Here is a 20826-nt window from a genome sequence, read left to right as displayed (position 1 = left end):
GAAACAAACCTGGACGTGACGAGCGAACACTTTAACCACAAAGCAAAAACACAAATCCGTGGATGCCAGGAAATGTTTTATGTACGTGTTGAAAACGTATCATTGCAAAACTACATGGGGCGCTTAATTAAGTTCTTTGTGTACGGTCACCGAGTTAATGTTTTCTGAGCAATTCAATATATTACACTCCTTTATTCCAAATGACAGTTTAGACTAAATTAACATCAGGAAAGACCACAAAGCGAGTACTGTGAACACTGTGAACATTGTTAGAAACACCATCAAATGTATAAGTGTTTGGCTACCAGCCTCGCATGATGTCTTTGAAGAAGTGGATGGTCTTTTTGATGCTGTCATGGGTCTACATATGATGAACACGACGAACACGTAAAATAACCAGTTAATTTATTGAAGGCTCACCTGAATGTATAAATAACACCGTATATACAGAAAAGTGAGCTACCCAAAATGGGTAATGGGAGACTGTAAATTAGGTAATATTGTACATAAAAATAAAACAAAGAAAATACATGTTATACACAATGCAACTAAGATACATGATATATCAACCGTCAAACAATAAAACTCTACTCTTCAAGTGTTGGCAGTAAAATAAACAACGTCCGGGCATTTTGATAAGAAAACACGTTTCTCAACAACAGTAAACACATAAAAATTATTACTTTACACTTATAAAAAAAGCTATTCGATTATAATGTACCTCGATTGTTGTACAGCCTCTAGTCAACGTGAACAACTACGCTGAATGAAAGCCACTGGACGTGAAGACTTACTCTGATGATCTCTCGTCCAGACACCCTGTATTAAACAACGTACCTGAAAGGATTAACCTGCATGGCGTGGAACGTCCCTGACGTTAATAACTTCACTGACACACAGTTATTAATGATAGGGCACATGTAAAGTATTCTGGTCATTCAGACTGATGATCTGTTTCGTGATGGGAATTCGTGAAACGTTGCGGTCACGGGTTACCTCATATTTCTGGTGTCCTTCGCCGCTATATTGTTGGAATAGTGCCAAAAGCGGGGTAAAACTAACCTCGCTCATAATCCTTATAGAAGAAAATTTTGATTCACTTGCAGTGTGTCTACAGGCCAAAGACCAATGATAGATTGTGCATATTGTACAGTTTATTTGCGTATTCATGGCTACTTTATGGCATGCCATTAAGCCATTTTAATATTAAATTTGTGCCTGGTTTGGAATTGGAAATATCTCTTGGGAATTAATTCTGCCCTTGAATTTTTGTAACAACTGCATATTGAAATAAAGTTATATTCATCTTGTACAGAATTACATTTACACAAATCAAATATCCGCTGATTTCTCGGTTCCTTATTAAATAATGTCTACAGGTTTCAGTTCTTAGATGACTCAGAAGCGGCCCAATGCATATCCAAACTTATCACATGATAAAATGGTAATATAAAATTCTGTTGAAGTACTTGGGTTTTTTGGACAGCTGAATGCCGGCCTTGTTCATAGTCAAATTGTATTATGTTGAAAATCTATTAAAGTACATAGAAATATTGTTAATACATTGCTACTCCCATCACGGGCAAACTGTAGCGCAAATGGGGGTTGCGCAGCATAGGGAATATGCTTGTATGCGAGCGAAGCTAGCAAAGGTTGGCAACGTACTACCCTCGCTTCGGATCGACAAATATTCTTCATGTCAAAATAACATATCGCCACTACATTTCCCCACTTTGTTGCGCTCGCAGATTTCCTACCCCATGCTCAATAATTACTCACGTGAAATATGTTTGACTCTTCACTCTGTAAACCACGAATTGCGCTTAAAATGTTGAATAAAAAACAACACGTTGCCAACCTTTTCTCTCTTCGCTGTCACGTAAGAAGACTGGTCATTTTCTCTATGCTGCGCAACCCAATTGCGCAGCAAATTTATACAGAGCATGACGGATGCATTTATATCTAAGTTAGGTCATTTTGGTTTGAGCAACATATGTCATATTTGGGATTTAACTTTCTTAGTAAAGTACAAGTTCTAGTACTTTTTTTGGGTTGAGTCCCATCCGGGATGCGAACCCGCACCCTAAGAGGCAGAGTCAGCTGCCTAGCCCGCTCAGCTACGGCGACTTCCACGTGGTGGTGTGAAATCTTGGTGTGGAACTGTGGAAGTCGCCGTGACTGAGCGGGCAAAAGTGGCCTTACTTTATGCAAAGGCACAAAAAATGCCATATCAAACCTTCTTTTCGTCTTCTATAGCACATTTCGCAGCATCAGTGATGCCTTCTGTTCGTGTCTTTTGCATAAAAATTGGTTGTTTATCCATCATCTTGTCATGTGTTCCCACCAGTGTTACAAAAGCAGACCATACTTTTTTAATGATAGAAGATCTTCAATACAAGACGTGCATTTTTTTTCACTCAATTGAGCACATTGTGTTACAAGCATTTAATTTGGCATGATTATACACCCTTCTTATTAAATAAGATCGAGAGGCCTCGAAGATTTAGATATTTTTTTCACATTTTGAGATTAAAAAGTGAAAAATACTATTCTACTATTTTCGTCACAACTTTTAGAAATAATTCTCCAATTCTCATGAATCATGTCAAACTGAAGGAAATTCAAAGCTAGTCCTTTTTCTTGTATTCCTGTCAATTTTGATTAGGTCTATGGAAGTGTATTTATATCATGACATCCAGAGAATTGGAAAATTAATGGGCATTTCTTTGCGAACAGAGAAGCCTCGAAGATTTTGGTCATTTTTCATCTTGGGGGACAAGAGGGCGATGAAAAATGAATTTTCCAAAATATTTTACCTTAACTCAGTTTTATGTTTCCAAATCATAATAAATCATGTACAAAAGAATATTGTAAGAACATGAATCAGGAAAGGAATATATCAGATGATTTACTTACATGTTTACTGCATGAGTTTGGTTGCCTATGGATCGCCCATAAAAACCGGATAAAAAACAACGCAAACATGTTTGATGTCAACAGCACTGTCAAAGTAGCTATTTCAACAACCTGTGGCAGGTTACTCAATAAAGTCCAGCTTGAGTGTAATTGTATCTAGATTGACTGAGGTGTGTCTCCTCCACCGCTGTAGACTGCACGACACATAAGAGTTGCTTTTACGGACTAGGACCGGTTTGATTTACACATTATCATGTTTAGCAGATCAAAATATATATGCAGCAGAGATGACTTGGGTGATCCTGGCACAGTCAGGCTGGTTAAAGCTCATCATCAGCTCAGGGCCCTTGCCCCTTCTACGAGCAGCCCACCCAGCGAACGGGGCTTCCCAGAAAACGCTGCCTAGTCGAACCCACGTAGAACCAGAGAATATGTAGACTCCCCAACACTGCAGCCTTCTGCATTACCAAGAGTGTCATAAGGGCAGTGCTGCCGGCGGAGAGCCAGGGCACTCTTCTGATCTGCGCCAAGAGATCAGGTGGTACCAAACCAAGGGCACCGAGAACAATGTGGAGCCTGATGACGTGCACTTGGCATGCAAGCTAGACATTTCAAAAGCAAAATGACATAAATAAATTCATTAGTTCAAAAAGAACAAGATCGGATTTGTTGGAAGGACTTCCTCTGGTTGTATATGGGCCTATTTCAATGAAGTTTGTCTACAAGCATCATTTTCAAGAAGGGAACGCATGTGACCTGAGGAGAGTTTCCTGCACAGATGAGTCAGGCCTCTCGTCTCACACAGCTGCTGATGACAGGAGACGTACGTGCATAACAAGTGAAAAAACGGTTTCAGCCCAACAAGAATTAATGAACCTTCGGTTGGGTCTTTAACTGCTGCTGCTGTGCAGGTTGTGAATAGTCTGAAAGACGTAACAACCCAGAAGAACTAATAGAGATTGGGGAGGATCTGTGGACTGCTGGTGTTGTGTTGTTTGGGGAACAATCCTAGACACATGTCCAAATTCACTGATATATCGAGCACACAATGACGTCTATTTGTCGAGCAGAAATTAAGCAGTAACCGGCCAGTCTGATAAGTGTCTCGAAATTTTGGATCATGAAAATAAAGCATGAAAGTGTGTTTGGGTTCGATATTTTATGCAATGTTTCAGTGAATTCAATAACACAAAATTCCTGTAGCTTTGTACTTTTATTCGGAAGTAATAAACTTGACGAAGAATAAAACTTCTAGTTTTAGGAAAACAACACACTTTATTGACAGACGTTCTTGGTTTGTTCAGTGCAAATACGTGTGAACAACGTAACAGTTAACTAGGAACACTGGAGTGGAATCAATTCTCGGTTACGACTTTTGTGGCTGTAACAAGGGACAATATGACATTTCAGACTAGCACCTTTGCATAGCTGATGACATTGACATGCACTAGTTGAAAACTTATTGATTATCAGTCTATTTCATGTGATTGGTCACATGAAATCGTCGCCGTCATTGATGCACAAATTACTGATGTCGAGGACAACGGAGGGACGTTGTCACTGATGATGTTGAGCATATATGACTGCAGTGCCCTGGTCACGTGGAGCACGACGACGCATAGGCCGCTGATGATTCTATCAAGATGTACTTAATGTTGTGGAACAAGCTGATGACGTCGCAGATACTCGCCTGACAATGCGGAAGGTGACTGCTGGCGTCTAAGAGATGTTTAATGATCGAACTCATCGTCGTCTTCGATTGGGTAAAATCAGTCTATTTCTTGGTATTTCCCTGTTTTAAGCGAAACACACAAACAGTTAAAAATACATGTATGTCACTACTGTTTGATAGAGCATAGAAGCAGAAGGCCGAATGATCCATATTCGAGGGAGGTTCATTTAAGGCTGTTTGTTGTATGCCACACTTAATATACCAGATGGATGATGGCAGTCTGTAAATAACTGTTTGCACCAAACAGAATAGTGATGGACGTCGATCTACGCTACTGGAAAAAGATGATAGAACGCCTGAGTTGCAAGGATCTTCAACGTTTGGTATCATTTTGATACCTCTTGATGGGACTCGTGGTGCCATAGCACGATAATGATAATGATGATGGAAAATATTCAAGGGCTTCCATGCATCATTCCGAACATTGGGGCGAAAAGGGAAGAACAGGTGGAGAATTAAGCTGACCTAACTACTGCGCTACGCCACAGCCTAAGGAACACCTCATTTGAGAACCTCACAGAATATGAGTTTATGGGAAATTGAAAATTATCTGACATGATTCTCATGAAAAGTATAGTCACAGAAGAACTCTTACTTGCAGTCATACAACGGACACGAGGAGAAGACTCGTACAAGAAACTCCCTACTTGAGGCAAACTGGGAGGTTGATGGAACCACAATATAAGACCCTGGGCTCAACTGGAAGCGGAAGGTGCACTGTCTCCACCGGAAGTAATGTTCCTTCCCCTCCGTGTCAGGCATTTTGATAACGGATAAGCATCTATTGTCGTCACTCAACACCTGGAATATTATATATATTTAGGTATCTGTAGGTGTTAATAGTATCATGTTTGGTGTCATTTTAGGTTAATAACCCCAGGAATTTGGATAGCAAAGGTTCGTGTCGAAGGTTACTCATAAATAACTTGATCGGAATTCATATCACTGGTCGTATCACATGGATTAGTAAAAAGGATTACAAGTAATTACTAATTTAATCAAATATAATTTCATGTTGCATTTAACATGTTTCCCTTCAAGGATTAGTCAGACAGCCAATGTCAGTAAAGAATCTTTTGATCGGCACAAATATGTGGATGTATTTTGTTTATAATCAATGCTTATGCATACTAATTATTTGCCACCACGTACTCAAATTTAAAATGTCAAATTTAAGTTTTAAATTGCAAATTTATCAAGTCGCATATGTTCTGCGATATATTAATATTAATAAAATATAAAGCCCATTTATGGTGACCCCATGCGTGATGTGGCTGGAAGTTTGCGGAAAGCTGGCTTGAAAACGTACACGTTCACTCATTATAGAATTCCCTATAATCCCTAGGATTCTGAGCCATCACGACCAATAGTGTCTTTGCGAAGCAGGGGACGTCGAGGTCGTCACGCCGGACGCTCGTGTTCGATTCCCTACAGGGGCACGATGTGTGAAGCCCATATCTGGAGCCGCCCGCCGTGATATTGCTGGAACATAGCTAAAAGTCACAGAAACCCACCTCACTCACTCTGCTAAACAGGATACGGTGCTAACGGACTTCTATAGATAGTGTTAAACTGGATGAATAATTTGCTCGTCGTTTGTGTAATCTAGTATCACAATGGGTGGGACAACGCGCATGTGTACGGAATCCAGATAAGTTTAATATACGAAATTTATGTTTTAGTCACGGATCCTACAGTATATGCATACGTACCCTGAATAAATCACAGCGAATATCATAGTACGCCTCATGCTGAGCCGCATTCTGTATGAGGTGGACGACAACGGCTAAATCACCTCCATCTGAAAAACACAATCTGTGAGGACCACTCCTGTAATACATAGAACCACAACTGACCTCTTCAATCTCAGCTCCCGCTCTTCATCTTTCAAATGGATAAATCATTATTGCCCCTACATAATTCTCCATATGGTATTTTCTCATTTCCAGTCATAAAGTACTGTCGGAAATAGAAAAGAATTGTTTTGGACTATAACTGTCTATCCTTTTACTTAATACAACTGCATGCAGAACGTGTCGAAATAACCCATATCGGCCTAACTGGGTGAGTTTTGACGTTTCCTATCTCCCTACCACAGAGACTGTAGTGAGGTCGAACTTAGTGTTTAACAGATATTTCACATACACTTTCTCATAATGACTCCAAACATGTAGCAATATTGCCTTTGTGACGTTAAATCTTAACTCACTCACTCCTAACATGTAGAGAACGTGTAGATATGTTCTATATCCGATAGAACTTTAGATGTCTAAACTTCATGCGGATGTGTATTCTTGATAGTATTTGTTTGTCGTTTAACGTCACTTTAAGAATGTTACAGTCACATACTGGCAAACAGTAAGTAGTTGTGCCCAAACCAGACGATCGGGTGATTTACATCATGAGTAAACTACACGTGCATAACAAGAGTTGGAATTACACACAGGTTCACTTCAGCCGTATCTCGGAACAAGCATTGGCTGCCGAAGACAATATATATGAGTACTACTAACTTTTTTCATCATAACGTACCAACCTTCCATCTGTGAAGATCTAGATTAGAATTGGCCTTTCAGGAACTGATGCGTAAGTGAATGGGTGAGCTTTGCTTCACGCCGCTTTTCGCAACATTCCAGCGGTGGACACAAGAAATCGGTTTCAAACATGGTGCCCATGTAGGGAATCGAACCTGGGTCTTCTGCGTAACGAGAGAACGTTTTATCATTGAGGCTCCCCTACCACCCCATGGCGTAATAAGGGACTAGCAGGATCAATGGTGAAACAGACCAACCTTCCCTGTGGATGGTGAAGGAAAATCGTGGGTTCCTCAATCTGTCCGCTAGGGTCCGTCCTTGACCAAAAGATGTGTCACTTCTCCACTCACCAAACATCCGCAACACGTAATCTGCCAGGTGTAATGAGAATATCTGATCATCAATAAATCTTACTCAGCTGAAATATTAATTCACTTGCTGACTAAATGTTGGGGTTTTGTAGTCAAGTACTCGCCCCGAACCACAGTATACAAAACATGAAGTTTATCAAGTGAGACCATTACCACATACAGGCATTGTGTAAATAATGAGTTAAATCCAGTGCTTACAGACCGTCGTCATATAGCTGGAATATTGATTTGTACGGAGTTGAAAACCAATCAAGCAAATATGGAAACTGCACTTACATAAGAGGACTATCTACTTGAAGGGTTCTACGTTTCCGGCATGTTATAATGTTATTAATTAGTCAGCTTGATGATGCCAAAGGAAGTATCGACATTAGAGACTGTTCCTCATAAAAGGTTTCTGCTGAGCAGGAATGTAACTGTATCACCCTTTTAAATAATGTCCGACGGAGGAGAACGCCTGCTTTTTGTACTTGAACAAACACGGGTAGGAGTGAGTGAGTGAAGTAATACACCGCATTTTAGCAATATTCCAGCAATATCACGGAGGGGAACACCAGAAATGGGCTTCACACATTGTACCCATGTGTGGATTCAAACCCGGGTCTTCGGTGTGACGACACAGCTAGGAGGAAACTTACTGAGACGATCCGACCTCCCATCAATGTCAAAGTCCGGAGTGAGAGAGCAGATGGTAATCTGTTGGAAAAATCTCGTGAAGTCTCCCAGGCTCATCCAGAACTCCCCGTCATTCTTTCTCTTCAGCACCTTCCTTCACGCTCATCCATTCACCGCTCCTGTGGCATTGTGACATTCATTTAAGAATAATTACTGATATTGTGGGAGTTCACTTGAGGACAGATTTCCACTTTGTGAGAGTCGAACTTCCTTCAAGAAGTAACGAAGTGCCTCCTTTAAGGCCCGATTTCCACTTTGTGTGAGTCCGTTTAAGAACTGACTTCCACTTTGTGTGAGTCTGTTTAAAAACATACGTCTTTATTGAACTCATCGATTCAACCTTTCTCAAAAGGCTCAAGCATCAAAGAAGAAACTTAACCAAGTCTGACTGGTCATTATATAAGACTCTGTACTGCACACTTGACACGTGACCCTCTCAGTCACAGTGAGGATCCTGTACAGCTTTTTTGGAGGTACTTAACTACATTGCTTGCAAAACAATTCCGAAGTCCTCTACAACTCCACATATCCGAAAATCATGGTTCCAGCGTGAATGCAAACATACCTGGTCCCCGTTTCACAAAGTGATTGTAGCACTACAGTGATCGTCCCATACTTTAGCATACACTTACCACAGTCATAGCGCTACGATCGCTTTGTGAAACTGGACCCACAAAGCGTTGGAAGAAAGCCTCAAAACTGTTTCCAACGACATCCTACCATGTATAATTTGTTATGACCTTAAACGTAAATTCTCAAATGCCTTGACGCGCTTTTAGGCAGAATAAGCGCCTGCCTTGGAGAAATTATGTTTCCAAAATTCCCACACACCGATTTCCAAGGCGTGGAACATAGTACTAAAAAGGAATGGCGAAGGTTCTGAATCCGCTTTTAACAATTTGGAGGTCGGTGATGACTCTAACCGATAGAGTACATTGCCAACAAATGTAGCTTGGTGTTACTGTTGCGAGGCATTCGTCGTCATTACTTATAATTAAATTTTTATTTTGTTCATTAAAATTGGCAGTCTGATTGGTTAACTGGGAACATTTCTTTTGATTTCATTTCCCAATGAATCTAAAGAAATAAGCCACGCCCACCGAACCGGACCACTTTCGGACCTGAGGAATTTCGGGGAATACGTTTACACAGCGAGGGAATTCCTTTACACTCGGGTACCTTAACGAACTTTCGATAAACATTGAAGTGATACATTGTGGTTAACATTAACAAACAACCCCGTGAACGTTAATAACGTTGTAACGCCTCGACAAGAGCATGCGCAAGTTGGAACATCAGTTCATGGCATCGCAATCCCAGTCACATCACATCATCTTTCCATTTGCGCAAATACTGCTGCCACTAACAGTCTCAGTTCCACTAAATTCATGCCATCGGACTTCATTTCCAATTCTCACTTTTCAAACTGTGTCTTTCAATTCGCTGGTAATAATTCAAATGTTTGAACTTGAAACTTTGTCGTTACCGGAACGCGTCACGTGTTGTTCCGCTCTTATTCGCTCCCTATGTTAGCTTGGTTGATTGACAGCTGTTTGGAGGTGCTCTATGCTGATTGGCTAATGGTTTGGTAGGCGTGTCATTTTATGTAAATGAGTCACCTGAGTCATGTCACGTCATTACCGAATTCTTACACCGAAAATGTTAATCGATGGTAACAAAGATATCTGTTTCGATGAATTTGATTATGCTTAAAGAAACTATTGTTGACAGAGTATAGTATGTGTTTTGAATTTAATTATAAGGATTGACTGTGTATTTCTTTCGTTGCATTGAAGTATGAAACTTAAAACCAGTGTGCAAACGTTTGTAAGAATCAGCTCCTTAAATGTTTAAATGAGACATCAGAAACAAGAGGTAGTTCACAACGTCTGAAAACCTTTGTGACGTACACTGAGTAAAATTATTCTTTAATCAAACAAACTAAATCTGCCATAGTATTTTCGCCATATAATAATTACTGTGACATACCTATCACGTTCTCCTCAAAAGATGCATGCACTGGTGTTGTCATTGTATCGCACGTGTGAATGCACCTACAAAACACTGGAAAATAGCCCGGTACCCATTAGTACAGGTCCTTGCATTTTTAGGACACATTTTTGCAGTGTTAAGAAAATACGGACAAAATCATTATTGTAGAATGACACCCAATTCCTTTCATTGCTTGTCAAAAGAAACTAGCTCGCACAAGTTGATGAACATCTAAAACCCTGTGCACATATATGATACGAACTGCCTTCTGCACTTTGTGTGAGTTCACTGAAGAACTGACACTACAAAAATGACTTGGTTTCCAGAAACCTGGAAACCATCCGTAATGCGGGTAATTGCGGAATCCAGTTGGTTTCCATTCCCTGAAACTCACTAACTGAGTTTCCAACTAGATTCCATTTTGGAAATGTGATTTTGGTATTTCTGTAAATGGAAACCAGAATGAAACTAAGTTCGGGGGTTTCTTGTTGGTTTCCATACCTGGAATTTGCAACTCTCAGATCTCACTAAATGGAAACCAACATAAAAGTAGAAAATGTAGTTTCATGTTGGTTTCCATTGCGCTGTTTTGAACTAAGTAACATAAAATGTGTAATTGTTTACCATCCTGACATCCAGTTGGTATCCATTCAGTAAAACTGGGTGACCTAGTTTCCAAATAGAATCCATAATGGATACTCTAAGCTCCGGTGATGGAAACTGATACGAAGCTATGGTCATGTGTTGGTTTCCATTCCTGACTGAAACTTAGCTTTAGGTGTTATAATTCAATCTGAATGTGCCTGGGGAAGGAATAGTAGATTCGTATCATTGCTTAGATGAACAAGACAACAAAAGTAAATTGTTGACGCATCATTCTGTGGATATCACAATATTAAATGTGGCTTCAAACTGATGATACAAGAACAAACTATACACTTTTTCCTTCACATTCTTGTTTATTCGTAATGTAATGAAACATCATATTCCAACTACCATGCACACAAACTTCACAATAACCGTACTAAACATGCAAATGGTGAAAGGACGAATGGCTATAAATGGCCTTTGCCCAGCTATGTGCGCGAGGCACACTTAGTTCCGTTTCTCTAGATTGGGATGAATGGGGCAAGTCCAGGTTTCGGTTGTCTGCTTTGTCAAATTGAGGATCAGACGCTTTCTTTATCTGAAAAGAAATAATAAAACAGTGATATCTATATACAAGAATAAAAGGTGAGTTGACTCTGCATAGAAACACTGCTCAAACTTTTAATATATATTAATTATAACTTATTGGATCATTGAGTTGTGTACGGGCTTGTATTCCTTTCAGTAAATATATTGTATAAAAATAAATAAAATTAAAGCCACTTTAGCAATAGCAATAGTTCAGATATATATTAATAATTAAAAGGTAAACGATGCAATATGGGAATGTGAAAGAGTATAAGCATTTAGGAAGATTAGTATAAGTCATTAAAACAATTGGCAGTTCGGTACTTACATGATGATATTTATGCAGAATATACGTGAATTATACAATAAACTGAGGCAGTGCGTAAAGTTTAGCGTTAAATGCATTTATAGTTGGCATACTTTGACACTGAGTTCAAATACTTGACACCTAATCAGTGTCAGGTCATTAGTATGTCGGCTTCACTGGGGCAGTCCCCACTTAACAGGCTCCTTTTATCAAAATTAGCTAGCTGTAAAAACAATAGAACTTACCTGAGTCAGGTGTTGACAGACAAAACCGGAAGTTATGAACCGGTAATCCATGGGCACGCGAACTCGTGACATTTTATAAAAGCAACAGTTTTACATACTGAAGTGGTCGTTTTCAGTCTTTGTCTTAAAATCACATCCAAATTGGGTCAGAGAAGGATTTCGTGCCTGCCAATCGAAAAAGGATCAGGTATTTCTTATTACCCACAATGCCCCTACGCACAGTTGCCGCCATTTTGTCACTTGATCCCAAGTTGTTTCGAGACGACTATTTTGAAAGCAGTTCTCACCCGGTATGTCCAGTAACGACGACAAGGAAGTCAACACAGTGCAGTATTCCTACGTTTGCCCGTGTTATCTGATTCAAGAGACTGGCAATGAGATTTACAATAGAAGCTTTGGAGATTCGGATACGTAAAAAATTGAGAACAGAAGCAGTCGTCGATCGCAGCGGGAGAAAAGGATCATTCCACGATCTGGTCAGGTACAGTGTTATTTTCTTGAAATAAGCAATAGCACATGTTATTCGTAATGTTTAACGTAAATAAGTAACTACTACAATACATATGAAATTTTAGACTTGATGGACCTCGGTAATCAAATGCGTGTCGAATTCTTAGCAAGAGAGATGTATGGCTTCCTTCACTCAGCACTCGGTTAATTCAAGAACTCAATATTACTGTGATTTGGATCAGCTCACACACGATTAAAATGGTTGAATGTGTTAATGAATGAAAAATTATCTTTCAAGAAAAAAATAAATCACAAATATCTCTAGTATATTATTGCTAATGTGCTTGTTACGACTCACAATAACTTCAAACGTATTTATAAAATACGAATATTTATTTAAGAAATCCTTTTCATATTGCTTTTGATATTTGCACGTTTGAAAACAATGTAGTAGGGATAGTGTGCCATTTTGCATTTATAGGTTAGGCATTCTGTGACCAGTTTTGGTGCATTGTTTGAGTGAAATTTCAAAATTGAAATTTCACAATGTTTTCAAACTAATATTGAACAGTTTTATATTATTGATTTATGAGATAATTTAGATTTGCCATCTGATGTAAGTAGTGTTATGCTTATCATATCAAGATTTAACGAACTCTGAATGAAGAAATGTGGATTGTGTTAGTCCCACAGAAAAGGTTATGAAGAGTATATAAAGAATATATGGGTATACAATGATGGATTGCCAACCCAAAATAGTATATGAATTTGCTGACCTGGATTCTTTTCATCTAGCATATTCTGCACTTTGCAAATTGATATTTATTCTTTTTATTCGACACTTTATTGTTTTCAAGAGAGCAATATGACAATTTCCTGACTTTTTTTAATCGATGCATTTCTACGTTTCCAGCATAAAGGAGGGCAGTGTTGGAAAAACTGAAGAAGGCAGCCTGGACCAACTCATTTTGACATACAAAAGGTATGTATAACCCGAACCGTCCAGTACATAATGTACATACAACATAACCAAATAATGTAAATCCTAGGAAACAGTAAAAATGCATGGCGCATGTCACTATTCTTGTAACCTCCAACTGGAAACATGTTTCACTTATAGTTATGCATCATGCACATGTCTCCTTTCAGAAGCTTTTTGATGGGTTTGGATGAACAAGATGGATCACTTAAGAAGGTGTGGGGAAAGCCCACGGCCCATGGCTTGTATGCAAAGAACGGCAAAAAGTTCAGAGTAAGTAAACGTATTCTAGTCATTTTACATCTTGCAGAGATTAAAAATTTTAAGGAAACCTTTAAAATATCAAGTTAATTTGGATTCTTTCTATGTACATTCAAGGAATTTCAAAATGAACACTGTTTAAAATGTGCAATTTATCCTTTGACAAATACAGCTTAAAAAGTTTTAAATATTCCGCAGCACATTATGCTGCAGCGTGTGCTTGTGACCCCATATTCATAGCTTGTCTGTCTGATTGACTCCACATTACTGGTTAAGAAAACATGTCTTTTCACAATAACGGATAAATCGTAGTTCTATACTCATAGTGTGCATTGTAAGTAACATTCAGAAAACAAATTATGGCTTTCAAAGGCGAATTTCTTCATGTCTTTGCACTCTATCATATATCAATAAGCTGTTCTGCGATTGAAACTTTTGATGTCAAATGCTCAGTTTATACTTTTTGATCTCTTCGCTTATCGGACATGGGGGTTCAGTGTATTTCACCTCGAGCAATGTTTGACAGTTTTCTTTTCTCTAGCCATGGATATCGTAGACGAATGCTTGTTTGTACTGATAGTTTGTTTTCTAAATTTCAGAATCTGGAAAGCAGGAAGGCTGTGAAACGATTGCCTGGCCGGAGGAGAAGAAGCACACAGTTCTTCCTCTCTTGGGGAAAGAGCTAACATTTTTCAAATTAGGAAGCCAAGTGATATGGGCTGGTCTACAGTGTGTTTAAGAAAAATATTCTGTACTCACTGCTAATTATTCCCTTGCTTTTGTTTCATTTACTAACTTGAATATTCCGAATATTATTTGTTTACAAACATATTGTTGAATATAAATAAACTTTTAATGAATTTGTGTTTTATTCTGTTGTTTGTCATCCTGAAGCCTTTTACCATTATGCAATTGTATAAAATACCTGATTTGCTACATGTGAGATATGAAACAACATCTTTTCCGGAGGACCGGGTAAAGGGACGACACGAGCAAGTTTCAGTTCATGGAAACTAGGTATTAAACTAGGTTGGAAACTACAACACGGAAACCAGGTTGAAATCTGCAATAAACTCATACATGGAAACCAGGTTGAAACCTGCAATAAACTCATACATGGAAACCAGGTTGAAACCTACAGTAAACTCATACATGGAAACCAGGTTGAAACCTGCAATAAACTCATACATGGAAACCAGGTTGAAACCTACAGTAAACTCATACATGGAAACCAGGTTGAAACTTACAATAAACTCGTACATGGAAACCAACTGGATCCCGCTTGGAGGAGTGGGTAATGAAACGAACTGGAAACCATCCTGAAATGGTGCAGTTTCAGTTGCATGGAAACCACAAAGAAACTATAGGAAACTCCCTGGAAACCAACTGGAAATGTTGGTTTCCATGACGTTTCTTCTCGGTTTCAGTGTTCCGGAAACCAGCTTATTTTTGCTGTGTGACTTCCAATTTACCCGTACCTGTCACTCCATCGTCCCGTCCACTCGTTTTCACCATGAGGATTTCGAATTCGCAGGAGAGGTACTCTGGTATTGTCAAATGTGGTCACCTGCAATTCGTTGTGACTAATGTAGTTTAGTTCATATATCACTATATAACTACACTCTTATTTTTAGTCTCAGCGGACTGCGAGACCAACTAGTATTTAAATTATAGGGCCGTCCCTTGTGGGACGACGCAAGATGAAAGAGTAAAGTACTTCGTGAAATTTCCAGTTCATTGGCTAACATTATAATTAAAAATTTAAATGCAGTGTGCTTGCACTTTACCACGTCAGCTCCGTTCAGCGAGTAGGCGTGTTGTCCAACCAGACCCATTGGGACATACTTTTTCTGGAATAAAAATACACAGGGAAATAATACAAAGTCAAGTCTCATTAACCAGTAACTTTACATAATGCCGTTATGCAAGAGTTTCGAGTAGATTTTAGCATACCTTTAAACATGCACAATTAAAACTATATATGTTTGAGTTTCTGCAAGGCATTTTCTATTTTCAGAACAGGATTGTTCCTTTAATCGTCAGCATCTGCCGCGGATGAGATTTGTTCTTCAAATCGAATCGAATGCGAATCAATTCAAAATCGTATTTCAAACCATCAAGTGGAACGATTTCGAGGAAAAGGGTTGCAGATTTGCCATCGAGGCGCACACACAAAACTACGGCTCCATTTGGACTTTAAAATACATGTTGTGACACGGCGTTATAAGCGTATAAGTCCCCATGGTCTGTGCTGACAGGGTTTTATAATGTGACGACTCATTTTGTCACGACTTAATTTATCGTCGTCACGATATTGCTGCAATATTGTCGATGTGACTTTAAATTTTAACTCACTCACTCGCAATAAACTTAGTTTCCGGTACTCACGAATATAGCACATGTTACGAGAGCTCCAGTGTCCAGTGCCGCGTTGATTCGATGATAAAGTAACCGAGGGTCGTAGGAAGTACTCCTAAGTCGTATGGTCTCCGGCACACCCCCAGTCAGCGCCAGATAAGCATCGCTTGGCCACCCCCCTTCTACCACACTGTATGAACCGTGGAATCTGGACGTAAGGAAGCAGAGTCAAGCATGATTGTGTCGACTTTTGTTGTCTCGAACATCTAGTTGTCTCGAAGCGAATATTGGTAAATGCATATTTCTTACTTTTTCACCATCTGGCGTTTGTGTCGAACTTTGGATAAGTCGACGTATTTAGGTACGTCCTATCAAGTTAGACGATGTTTGACTGTATGCTTGGATTACGTTTGACATACTATTCCCGCAATAACAAATAAAAGTCGGCTACGACAGCACCGTAGTTTAATGGATTCCTCATTAAATCCTAAGACACCAGGATCTATTCTCTTGAGGACATATCTTGAGTTCCGGTAAATGATTTTTTTGGAATATTGATACAAGATACGTATATCAATCCACTCTCCAGTGAAATGTCTCACAAAAAGTTTGGCAAGTTTGTAACCTAGCATCATTCTTAATAAATATCACATGTTTGCTAACATTTCTTCAGCATAGTGTACATCAGTATCTTACAGTCGAAACAGGTTACTTATTATCATATTACTTTTATCATCCAGATATAATTATAGAAAATGAATCGTTCCAAATGTTAATAAATGGTCCCTAATATCATAACTATATTCGGTACCGTTCCTCCACGGTTTTCATATCAGGCCTCGGTGTTATCTGCTGGAGTAACTTACTTGGCCAGTGCCTTCTCCATGAGGGAAACCCACATCTCGTTGTTACCGGAACCAGAGCCAGCACTCAGTAGAAACCTGGTACCGTCATTAACTGGCAGGAAGTCGTCGATGTAGACGTCCTCCCAGGTCCCCATTCTCCACAGCCGACAGTGGAAGATACCGTCAGTCTTAGGGGTGTAAGACCTCATACTGATCACCTGGCAGATAAGTAACCTGTCATTAATCGGGCCACAGTTAGTGAATGAGTTTAGATTTGTACCGCTTGTACAATATTCCAGTAATATCACGGCATGGAATACCAGAAATGAGCTTTATATTGTGTCCATTTGGAAAGTCCAACGGTTACCCTGTTTTTGGCGTGACGAGCAAAAACCCGAACCACCAGGCTACCCAACTGCTCCTACCTAATGTGGCTTGAGTGTAGATGTTCTTATCAAAGATTCTGATGTAAAGTTCTATCGAACAAATTAAGGAAAATATTATGCTTTTGGGCCATAGCTTGAATGGACACATACCTTCTTAAGGAGTTCCCTATCCTCTGCAATGTTTGACAGCATGGACAAGAACCAGCATGTTCCAAAACTTCCTTGGTTGATGTCGGATTTGTCGGGTCCTTCCGCGAACAATACCGGGTTTGCAACGATATGCTGATAAAACAACGACGATGTTCTTGAAAAGCATGTAAAAGTAAATACATGACTTCTGTGGACTTTGCATGGATGGCAACTTCATGCTATTCTTTATATTTCAGAGCTAATTCTTGTTTTCAAACATCCTTTGAGGAACAAATGTATTTGTTGAATGAACACAGTTGAATTACTAAAACGTACGTTTATAAGTTTGTATTCATTTGACTGTACACTGGAACAAGCGGGTTTAGACCAGACAAAACATTGATTCAAATTCAAACCACAAATTCACTGATATTATGAACATCATGTCATGTCTAGGAGAAGTTGGCCAATTTCTAGGCGTTTTTGAGTATCTGGGACACTCCAGTGCTTCAAGCATCCAATAGCACGTAATACCATCATCGATATCTCAAGGATATACGTTCTGATAATCTCCACTATGTCTGGGATGCATCTCCGACTCAGCCCGATAACTTTAGTACCTCCATTGGCTAGCTTTTTGTCCAGTCAGGTGGGAAGTTGGGCGCGCCAGTTACAACTCACTTTCGCTTTTAAAATTTTCTAACCGAGTAAACTAACCAACACAAGTGAGTGAATTTAGTTTTACGCCGCACTCCTAAGCAACACAAATCATGCAGAGGAACTCTGTAAGAGGTAGAGGAAGTTTTTGCATAGCTTTGTTTAATATTTCGAAACCTGTCAATTTGTCTGTATGATATCTCCAAAATCTTCAACAAACCTTCGCAGCTATATTTGTTGACACTGGCAAACTCGGCTGTAACGGCGGCGTAGCTGACTGGCTACTGTGAGAATGCGGAGCCAACAAAGGGAGGTAATAGATTTATCTGGCCGAGCGGTAGATGCAACAAGTGTATAGTGGGGATGTTTCGGAACGTATACCCTGGAGAAATCGAGGATGACGTAAACAAAAAGGCCGACATACATTTTTCTGTCTGCACTCATTGACATTGATTCCCATCCTATCCGAATAACGTTACGACGTAACAAAATCATGGTGTCTGCGAGGTTCGTACGCATTGATACTCAGCGAATAGTTTTGCAATGTGTGCTAATCGAATACCTATCGATCATGTTTTTCAAACAATGAGATTAAGGAGCGCAATGATTTTGGTCTACAATATAGTATAACGCCCGGTGAAAAAAGTCCACATCCGGTTCGTCATTTTACGACACACATATTATCCAAACTAGCTATTTTCGAAACGTTCGTAGTCCTACGAACGTCTTAGGACCATTCTTAACACATTGGCTACGATCAAAGTTAAGAATTCTTAGGGCTACGAACGTTTCGAGAATAACTCCACTTGTTATTTGTGTTTTCAGCAACCCTTGCTTGTCGTGAGAGGAAATAAAAGGGATACCTCATATCATTACACCCCTATTGAGTAGACCAAGTATGGAATAATGTACAAATTAACACTAACTGGAAATGAACATGGCTTTACTCTTTAAGTACGACTCCAGCGACACATGGCCATCGGTCTACGCATTTGGGATGCAATGACATGTCTCGACCAGTTCATCACGCCTGACCACTCGATCCCGTTAGTCGCCTCTTACGACAAGCATGGGGTAGTGAAGCCCTGTTCTAACTAGATCCTCACGGGACGGAATAATAACATAAGAACATAAGACGGACGCAGTAGAACATACGTGTGGTCTCTTCCAGTCCAAGTAGAGGCCATTCGTCTGTCCTGGATACGGGAAGTCCTTGTCTGTCCACATCCGGCAACATTCGGAACACCCTGTACATCCACATTCACTACCAATCCTGGGTGGTTGTGGCCAGTGAGGTTTTGTCCTTTGTGTGACCCTGAAATCCGCTGAGCAGTATTTCAGTATGGACCCACAAGGGTCGTCAACATACCTTCCCTCATTAACGCCGATTCCGACGCCATCGTTAACATTGTAAAACACATCAACGCTGTCGTGTTTTGATGACACACATCCCATACTGGACATATATTGATACGGTGTCAAACGCGATATTTCAAACGTGGATTCACATCAACAGGGAATGGACATGGTCTAGGATGATGACTGCATTCTTCTCCGCCGCCGTCAGTATCATTCCAAGCGTATTAGTCTGAAAACAAGGGGACTGTACTCGAGAGTATTAATGCATGCATTACTCATACTACAACCACGAGTTCAACTGATCGCCGTCACAAGCCTGTATGGCCACTCTCTATGATAGCGTATGTACACCTTCACTCACTGTCGGATCCAACGACATTTATATGTGAACTGACACTGTGTTTACAACCAGTACGCATTGGTAAATATTTGGGTCAATAACACAGGTCCGGCATCAAAACACGCAGTTTTAATGACATATATCTTTACATGAGAAGGCAACAATTAAATGCGCTCATTTTCCCCAGTATTCAACTCCTTGAAAACACTGACATGAGGTTTTGTTTAGGTTTGCAAATTCAATCCATACACAGCATATCATGCTTTAAATGTTTGTGTGGCTTACAAAATACCAGCGTACCTGAAAGCACAACGGACGTCACACATGAGCGACTTTCAATGCATTTTATGGAGCGCAAGAACTTCGATATAAGGCCCATACAGTAATACGCTATACATGTCTTTTTTACTGATGCTTCAGTCTTACTAGCTCGGTATTAATGTCTGTTGTGTGTTGGGGAGATTGGGGTCTTTCCAGAGGAATGGATGTGACACTTGCATTTGGCCAAATGTTGATGCACGTCTAAACCTGATGTGTGCAGTTCATCGTCAGGGAAGCATAACGTACCGTAACAGATGTCGACACATGGCATCATACCGTTCATGTACTGAACATGTATATATTACATGTAGCTAAGGGACTGTTGATAATGTGAAACAGGGGGAGTGGGGGTGATGACTAGTTTTAGGGGGGTGGGGGGTTGAGGGTTGGAGAGTGGTCACTGAATATTGAATATGTTTTTATTCCATGTTGTCTAAGGTTGATGCGCTGAGTGATATTACATATTTCTCAAACAATTACGTTCTATGAAAGGGAATACCATGTGATTAGGTATATGTCGATGCCAGTGTGTGTCGAGTCGAACACAGATGTGAATAGTTCGAATGTGTCCCCCATTTCTCCTGTCTATATGCATTTAAATGAGTGTATCTAACCAGGCGAACAGAGATCCGGTTCAAGTGAAACATCACAGCGTGGTGCAAGTGAACAGCCACGTGTAACAAAAGGCAGAGAGATGTTTATGGATGTCAACGTCTTTATTATGGGGAAAGCAACATTTCGGAGTAAAACCTTTCTCGTTCATCAGGTGAATGAGAAGTATGAGGCAGACAGC

General features: G+C 39.8%; 1 pseudogene; it reads right to left on the bottom strand.

The window, feature by feature from the left end:
• Nucleotides 1-4575: 4575 nt before the first annotated feature.
• On the bottom strand, nucleotides 4576-19584 carry LOC137255957 (calpain-A-like; annotated as a pseudogene).
• Between the last annotated feature and the right edge of the window lie 1242 nt (nucleotides 19585-20826).

This window comes from Haliotis asinina, chromosome 11 (assembly GCF_037392515.1).
Source record: "Haliotis asinina isolate JCU_RB_2024 chromosome 11, JCU_Hal_asi_v2, whole genome shotgun sequence".
NCBI classification, from domain to species: Eukaryota; Metazoa; Mollusca; class Gastropoda; order Lepetellida; family Haliotidae; genus Haliotis; species Haliotis asinina.
Note: the sequence above shows the minus strand (reverse complement) of the source record. Positions and strands in the feature narration are given on the sequence as shown.